A 9,302-nucleotide genomic window follows, 5' to 3' on the forward strand; every position below is an offset into this window, starting at 1 on the left:
AGTGAGTGAGAGTCAGTGAGAGAGAGAGTGAGAGTGAGTGAGTGAGAGAGAGTGAGTAAGAGTGAGTAAGAGTGTCAGTGAGAATGAGTGAGTGAGTCAGTGAGTGAGAGAGTGAGAGTGAGAGTGAGTGAGAGTGAGTGAGAGTGAGTGAGTAAGTGTGTGAGTGTGAGTGAGTGTCAGTGAGAATGAGTGAGAGTCAGTGAGTGAGAGAGAGTAAGAGTGAGTGAGTGTCAGTGAGAATGAGTGAGTAAGAGAGAGAGAGTGAGAGAGAGTGAGTGAGTGAGTGAGTGAGAAAGAGTGAGTGAGAGAGAGAGTGAGTGAGTGAGAGAGTGAGTGAGTGAGTGAGAGAGAGTGAGTGAGTCGGTGGGCAAAATATTGAAGGATGCAGGAAGTATCAAATGATGAAAGAAATAGAGTCCTTGTACCAAAAGGATCTGGTGAACATTAATCATTGTAGGAGGTAGCATATGATCAAGAACTAATGGTTTCCCAAGAAGAAGTCCATGTAACACTGGCGGTATTAGCAAAAACAAACAAGGCTCTTGGAATTGGTTCAGACGTTTTAACAAACAGATGAAACCCTCGAATCGTTCACTCAGCTATGTGAACCAACAGGGGGAGATCCACATAGGTGCCCATTCCAAAGAAAGATGATTACCAAAAAAGTTAGGAAATTATTGAACAATATCTGTGCAAGTAAAATTTTGCTTTAGATGTTTGTAGCCGTCCACCAACATATAACTTGTAGAAATTCAAGCCCAATTCAGAAGAGGACACGGACTGTTGATGTCAGATAAATCTTGGCTAAAATCAGATTATCAGAAATATATTTCACTGTACTTTATTGGCTATCTACAGATATCCAGTGTGTGTATCCTGAAAGAATGGCTAATAATGTGAAAGATGAAATTCCAGGAGAATTAATTGTACATGACCCACGAGGCAGAGAGGACAAGAGGTTATGACATAACTTAAAATCAGGAAATGTGTGCATCAGAATTGTATCCTTTGACCCTACTTATTCAATATGTATGCTAAGCAAATAACTAGGAAATCTAAACCATACAAAGGAAAATGCTGCATCCTGCTTGGAGGAAGACTTATTAACAACTGTGACATTCAGAAAGCAACCCTTGTGTGGTGAAAGGGAAGAGACTGGAAGCACCTGCTGATGAAGATCCAGGACTACAGTCTTCAGGATGGATTGCCCTCAACATAGGAATTCACACGTGGGCCAGTAAGCAACATCATGATAAACGAAGAAAATATTGGAGTTGTTGAGAATCTTACTTTACTGGGCTCCATAATCTAAGGCTGTGGAAGCAGCAGGCAGGAAATCAAATGGTGTCCTGCACTGGGCTACTCTGCTGCAAAAGGCCTCGTGAAAGTGTTGAAAAGCAGAGAGATTGCCTAGAAGACGACTGGGTGCCTCCCCCAAGCCAGGGCATTTTCAGTGGTCTCGATGCCTGTGAAAACCGGAATGCTGCACGAGGAAGGTGGAAGCGGGAGTGAAGCAGTGGGACTGTGGGGAAGAACGCCGCGTCTACCTTGGACAACCAGCAGAGCGAGCACATCTCGGTTGGAATAAGTGCAGCCAGAATGCTGCTTGGAAGGGAAGATTGATAGACTTCATCTCCCCTATTTTGGACATGTCATCAGGGAGACCAATTCCTCGACGAGGACCTGATGCTTGGTCAAGGGTCCGTGATGAAAGAGGAAGACCTTCAGCGAGATGGATTGTTTCAGTGGTTGCAACAATGGCTTCTAATCTAGCCAGATGCTGAGAACGGTGCAGGGATGGGCTGTGTTTCATTCTGTTGTAGACAGGGTCTGCACCAAGGCAACAGCCCTTAATAAGAACAACAAATGAGATGAAACCCTAAAAAGGTTAATTCCCCTCTAATGAGTGAGTAATGTGTGCGATTTATGAGGTGGGTGGGAGAGGATAGTGCTCCACTGTTTGCTGGCATAACCCCACTATTTTCCAGTCAATTCCCACTCAGACTGACTGTATAGGATAGTGCTCCACTTGTTTGATGGCATAACCCCACTATTTTCCAGTCAATTCCCACTCATACTGACTGTATAGGACTGGGCAGAACTGCCCCATAGAGTTTCCAAGGCTTTCAGTCTTTCGGGAAGCAGATGGCCACATCTTTCTCCCATGGAATGGCTGGTAGGTTTGAAGCACTGGCCTTTTGATTACCAGTCGAGTGCTTTAATCAGAGGTCTACAAGGCCTCCTTATTAGTCAGACTATCCACATACAAGCCAAAGTCAGGCCTGACTTCAACATCGCTACCTGCTTCCTTTTCTCGGCTTATAATTTTCTATTCTTATTGGAGCTGAAGATAGGATGACTGTGGACAATTCTTTCCTATGGCAATACTTTGCCTGGAGTCTGAAATGATGGGTGTGTGTGTGTTGGGCATACAGCGGGTGAAATCCTTTATGAGTTTACTGCTCTCGGGGGTTCTCTGCAGAGGATCTCATACGTCTGTCACTGACTGAGAGACTGTCCCCTGGTTCTACCTGGAGACGCGCTCCCTGGTCCTCCCATGAGGAACTGTTTCCACGTCAATCAAATGGACTTGGAGAAAAGGGCGATTTCTTTGTTGGCGCAAGTGAGCACCTCGACAATCCTTTTCAGAAGACCCTCCACCGTGGCCTCCTCCCCCTTCCTGAAACAAGCAGTGCAGGCACCGGCGTGAGGTTTCCAATGCCTCACAGGCCAAGGGCTGCGCACTGCCAGCCCTGGGTTGGGTGCGAGGCAGGCCCTGCGTGTGTGTGTGTGTGTGTGTGTGTGTGTGGCGGGTCCTGATAAAGGAAGACCTCGAGTGGAGACGCGAGGCTTGGGGGGAAGAAGCGTGGCAGCCCGTGAGTCTGGTAGGAGAAACGGTCAGTGTGGGTGCCCAGTCTCAGCACTAGCCTTTCAACATGGTATTTCTTCCTCAACCTCGCTCAGAACCGCGGCTGAGATAAAGACTGGAGGACTCATGGGTGTCTCGGGTGTGACCGCCATGTACCATGAGGCGCCTGGGCACAGACAAATGAGGGTTTTCACGACTAACCTTGAACTCTGGCACAATCTTGTGTCCCAGCACCTGCCCCTCCCTCAGAAGGACGTGTGCCTGGGTTCCCAGGTGACCTTGACATCAGATGTCATCTAGGACAGCTGCCCTCAGTGCTCTGTAGACTTGTAGAGCATGGACCCTGAGCCCGTGGCGGCCGGAGCATCAAGAATGACAAGGTGCACAAGACATGCTTCTCAGGCAGGGCTCACCTCGGGCAGCACCACCTCGGAGCCGGCCATGCCAAGAAGCAATCTACTGGCTTCAGAGAAGACAGGGTGGGTGGGTCACCGGACGGCGAGTTATGCTGGAGCCAGTGTTTCCCCTGTTCCTTTGTGTCGTCCTTTCCCTTGGGCCCACGACATGCAAGGCAGCGCCGCTTAAGCCACCCACAGAATGCCTGAAAACAGGGCTGGCCTATATTCCCAGTCGAGTGGGAATCTGGTCTCAATCTCTTTCTGTCGCAGCTTGAATGGACCACATGTTTATTCTCCGTTACGTTATCGGTTTACTTCTTTCCAAGAATGCAGCCAGAGCCACCATGCAATGCCAGAGCAGAACAGCCGGGGGACTTAGTATGTGCTGAGAAGTCCCATCTTCAGAAGGGCTTGCGATCCTCTGGAGTTCCACTGTTGAACATGCACCTGATGAGCAGCGAGCGCGACTATCAACCGGGTTGCTGGAAATTGGGAAATGGTCCGGAGAGTCACAAAATGAGCCTTCGACGGCCTATGTGCAAGGAGGCGCGGTGGGGTGGCAGAGCATTTGGGGCTCGGCTGTGATGTGTGTTTTGCCCACGTCAACCTCGGATTGATTTTCTAACCTAGCACCTAACACACAGGGTGCTTTCAACGTCTGTAGACATTCTTTCCAAACACGATCCCAACACCCGGTCCAAACAAGCAGGGCTGGGAAGGCGAATCGCCTTTCGTGTGCAGGTGAGGAAACCGGCGGGTCCTGGGCAGGCCCTAACGCCTGACCCTCAGCCTGGCCCTCATCACTCCCCGGGCACCCCGGAGGCGGGCGGGAGAGAGGCGGGTAGAGCAGGGCCTTGCCAGGTTCCGCTCACCTCCTCCTGGTTCTTTGGCAAACAAAGCCAAGCTCGGGCGGACGTCAGAAACGCCACCGCCGTTCCGGAGCTCGCCCTCGCCGTCTCCCCGGGCAGGGCCGACCCCGACTCCGGGGAAGGCCGACACTGCTCTCTGGCTCGCAGCCGCAGGGCGTGAGCGGCCTGGAAGAGACTCCAGAACATACCATTTTGATCATCTAACCAAAACAAAACGCCTGCTGGCAACGTCCTCGGCCAAGATGAAAAGCATAAGGCTCCTTTTACGCTTCACGGCAGCGAGGTTTGAAAGGAAAAAATATTATTATTAAGTTCCACTTCGGGGTTGCCCGTTCGGCCCCCCCAGATGATGGTTGCTATGAGTCTTCTTCAAGCTTCCACATCACAGACTGGAGAATGTGGGGAAACCGAGGCTCCCAAAAGCCGAATCGACTCACAATCACCTTTCCATTCTCCAGAGAAAGGCGTTTAATGACGGTGGCTGCACTTACATAACGTCAGTTAATTTCCCCTGAAAATAACCGCATCAAAAACAGATTCTAAAAAAAACAACAAAAAAAACCAAGTCCTAAATGAAAGCCAGCCACAGCACTCCCGTTACAAACCTGCGAAGGAAGCGCTCCGGAGACTCCACAAGCCAACAGCTGTAAGTCGCCCAGACCTGAAATCACTCCTCGTGGGCAAGGGGTAGCTTCACCCGTGGACGTATTATTTTTTCTTTTTTAAAGAGTGGCAATTATTAAGCCCTAATGAATTGGTTTTTTCCCCCGAGAATTCACATTTTTCCTCCTTTCAAACAGAAACTCTGGCAGTTGGAGTAAGCCCGATATTGTTCTGTTTCGATGCCCCCTTCTTTTCCTCCATTACATGATGCCTGAGGAGCAACCTCCACCTTGTGTCTGTGGGTTTGCCTTACTGCGGCGGCTCGTAAGTGGCTGTGATGCTGGAAGCGACCCCTCTGGTCACTCCAATTCCAACCAGGGACAATAAGGCGGGCAGGTTTCAGCTTCCACACTAAGACAGGGTAGCAGAAAGGGGCTGGTGAAAATTAGCCAGTGAAACCCTTTGGGCTCCTTTGTTTGCATCGGCCAGGAGACCGTCAGGAGGGGACATGGTGTTTCGTGAGGGAGAGGGCCAGTCAAGGCAAAGGAGACCCTGAGTGAGATAAACCAGCCTGCCAGCCACCTGAGAGATTCAAACATGCCAGCCATCCCCCTGATGATGCAGGGCGGGTCGTGTTTCACGCAGCCAGCTCTCCGGAGGTTCTCAGGAGTTCGAATGGTGTTAGCTGTCTCTCTATCTCTCTCTATAGACAAAGACTTCTGTATTCAAAAGCAGGCAGCTTTTTGGCCGTGAGGCTTTCCAGTCAGCCCAACACACAAATGATGGGGTAGGGGTCATAGCTGGGCCTGAGATCCCAACAATCAGAAGATAAGGGAGCCTGGACCCCCGGTGCTCTGAATACCAGACACAAAACAGACTCACTGCCCTTAGTTGACTTCAATTCATAGCGACCCTATAGGGCAGGGTAGAAACACTGGAGGTTTCCGAGGCTGTTGGCTATGAGAATAGAAAGTCTCATCTTTCTCTCAAGGAGCAGCTGGTGGTCTTGAACTCAAGGCTAATGGCTCAACTCGAGACCTGCTATGCCACCAGGGCTCACTTACACACTTCCATGTTCCTAGACACGCATGTCTGTTCCACAGGGCACCTGGCCTCCAAATTCCGGTCCTGTCCTCTCTATGGTAGGCCCCACGTGCAACCTCGCTGATGAACCCTGAAAAATACCACACAGAAAGGCTGCTCGTCACGCACTCGGGGAGGAAGCCCACGTGACGAGGATAAGCGACGGAGGAGTTACACACAGAAACCGCAGATGTCTGCCACCTGCAGGCCGGACCTCAGGGGACACGGGGCCGGGTTCAAATCTGGGAGGGCAGTCTCCCGTGTTTCAATTTCCTCATATGAAACAAGCAATCAAACCTAATAGCTTCCATCACCAGCCACTTCCCAAGGATGCCATGGGAAATATGTGTGCGGCCATCTGAAGAGGCGCACTAGAGGAATGGGAAGCATGTACTTTGAAGATCCTTGTCTAGAAATCTCTGAGCCCATCAGCCAAAACCTCCACCACTACCCAGGTCTCAGGCATCCCATGAAGCCTTTTGCCTAACAGTCATCCAGAAAGGTTGGAAAGCAAGCTTACATGTTCTTGGTGGCCAGTTGGTATTTTTAACACTTTTAGGGAAGGTTGGGCTCTTTTTCCATGTAATTCACTTCTCATAATATTAGCACTTGTGTTTTAAGGGCAGGTACCACAGGTTATTGTTAGAGAAGACTTGGGATCAGATTAAAGTAGCTGAGAGCTATAAGAGAGAGATTGTTCACTTTCTTCTTTCGCTGAAAAGAAGTTCTCAACATGCACGTTTCAGTTAGCAACTCTGAATGGTCTGTAGGCATGTCAGAATTACCCAGAGCCACAGGTAAGCAAGCACTCTGCCCTGCTCTACCAGTCTGTCACACACAAATGTCAATAAAAACAATACATGCTGGAACTGTGTTCCTCGTTCCCCACTGTCTTCTTGTCTCTCTTGCTACGGCACCGTTTTTAAATCTTGTATAACACAAACAAGCAGGAATGACACTTCAAAGCTGCCTGAGGTCAAGACTGGGTCAAGAAGATAAAATAAATGGTTGGAATTATCCAGGTGTTGCGATTGTCCATGCTCTCCCAATAACCAAGTAGACAGGGCGTCGACAAGTTTGTGGGAAAATTCCATTATCTTCCAGTTCCATTTCCCCACAGACTTTTTGAAAACCCCTTGTGGAGATACATATGAATATGAGTATGTATAAACTGATGTTTCTGGAGCTGTGGTAGTCTGTGGGCTAGGCATTAGGCTGCTAACAAAAAGAGCTTCAAACCCAGCAGAAAGTGAACAATCTCCCTTATAGCTCAGCTACTTTCATCTGATTCCAAGTCTTCTCTAACAATAGCCTGTGGTACCTGCCCTTAAAACACAGTCCAAGGGAGAAAGATGAGGCTGTCTAATCCCGCAGACACTGACAGCTCCGAAAACCTTATAGAGGGTTGCTATGAGGCAGAATCGACTTGATGGTAGTGTGTGTATGTGTGTGTGTGTGTGTACACACACACTGAATGAATGAATACAAGTGGGCTTCAGGTCATTAGAGAATGTTTATTGAAGCATTCCGAGCCTCATGCAAACCCCAGGAAACTAATTCAGAAGACAACGAGGCCCCTGTAACCCAACAGCTCCAACATAGGAGAAACATTTTCTCCTTTCACCAAAGCCAAATATTTTACTGTGCTTTAAAAGGCTAATTAAACTGATAGTGTGGTATTCCAGCCAGTGTGGGTTATGGAGAGGAACAATCCCTCCCACACAAGCCTCCATTCCATAAAGCAGAAGCTGAACCCATGGTGAGAGCTAGGCAGGAGCCTGGGCGACTTTGGCTTTGTTTCATTGATATTCTCATAGCCCCTTGGTAAGAACCATAGCTTGGAATTACACTTTCCATTACAAAGCTTCTGAAATGCCAGGCATGAGTCATGGCATGGTGCAGCCTGGGCAATGCAGGTGCTGACTTTCTTCATTAACCAGGCAGACACACTGACAACTTCCAGGAGAAATGCTGAATGAGTCAGTTTCAGGAATAAACCATATGACAATACTGTTCCTGGAGGAGGTAGGATATTAAGGATTGGTTTCTTGTTGTTGTTTTGTCCTCTTTAAATAGAAACATTCCTAAAATCCATTTTTCCCCAAGAGAGTTAACAACAACCCCATAGATCCTGCCAATTATAACAATTCCAACGCCATGCTGCCCAAATTGGTTATGCGCACACTACATAGTGCGGTAAAGCTGCTAGGATGGATAACAGCTTTCCAAGGGTAATTCCACAGCCTCCTCAACACCGAGGCCACCAGTCCACCACTCTTGGGGTGCTTCTAAACATATCCCCCTGTTCTTATTTTCATTTTCAAGTGCTTCCGTTAGCTTACTTTCTCGGGGAAAAGAGGAGCCATCAGCAGGTAAGAGAGAGAACAAAATGAGGGAGCCTCAATAAAATCCAAACCCAGAGGAGGGAACCGTATGAGAGCTTAAATTCTGAACATCTAGTTTCCAGAAGGCTGCGGATGACAGTGAAAACCCAAAACGGAAGCACAGGGTCCACCATGTGGATGAGCCTCTGGTGAATCCCCGCTCCCTATGGACCGGAGATGGGACATGCCTTGTCCCTGGACAGAGTACAGCACAAGGTGGATGACCGCCTGTGCAGTGAGGTCAAAAGGTGACACCTTGTCACCTATCTCTGCCTTGACCCTATGTATAATTGCTCGCGTGTTCTGGTATTTGCTGCTTTGTTTTGGATTTGCTGCTTTTGCTTCATCGTGCCATTGTTGTTGGCCTATTTGTTTGTATTCTGTCTCGTTTTTGTATGGTTTTCGGTATTTGAAACTTACGATTAGGTAAACCTACAGAGACAACAACTGAATCAGTAGATTCAAAGGGACCTGACAGGGGAGGCTGGCGGGCAGTGGGGAGCTAACAACCACGGCACAAGGACAGAGCCGTGCCCTGGGATTGCTTGTGGCGATGGCTGTACAACTCTTATGTGATCGAACCATTGAGATATATATGTGAATTGTGTGTCAGTGAAATCGTTAAAAATAAACTAATTTTTTTTTTTAATGAGGGATGACTAAAACCAGAATCTGGGCAGAGCCCGCGTACAGTTTCAGCGGGTACAACAGCCCCACTGTACCGAAGGCTCTCTGTTCTCAGAGGGAGCAAAATACATATCCCCGAGTCCTATACCCCGGAGACATCTCTTAAACCCTGTCATGTCCCCTGTTGCCTTTCTGGTTCCGGATGTGAGAGTCCAAGTCTCTGTAGTCCTGTTCTGCCTCAGACGTGCTTCCTGCAAAGGTCTAGAGGACTGCCATGAGACCATCTAATACAGATGCACAGCAACCTGTTTCTGGAAACCTAGGTGTGTGCGTTGCTATGATACTGAACAGGTGTCACTGGGGCTTCCAGACTAAGATAGACTAGGAAGAAAGGCCTGGTGATCTCCTTCCAAGCACCAGCCAACGGAAAACTCTGTGGATCACAACGGCCCCCTATCCAACCAGTCAA

The 9,302-nt window shown here is 48.7% G+C and overlaps 1 protein-coding gene across 4 annotated transcripts in view; it reads right to left on the bottom strand.

The window, feature by feature from the left end:
* The window catches only part of SAMD4A (sterile alpha motif domain containing 4A), a 265,015-nt gene that overhangs the window by 122,907 nt on the left and 132,806 nt on the right, over positions 1–9,302 (bottom strand). The window lies entirely within an intron of this gene.

Source organism: Echinops telfairi, unplaced genomic scaffold (genome assembly GCF_000313985.2).
Source record: "Echinops telfairi isolate 266 unplaced genomic scaffold, ASM31398v2 ScPeMD7_18;HRSCAF=68, whole genome shotgun sequence".
Taxonomy (NCBI): domain Eukaryota; kingdom Metazoa; phylum Chordata; class Mammalia; order Afrosoricida; family Tenrecidae; genus Echinops; species Echinops telfairi.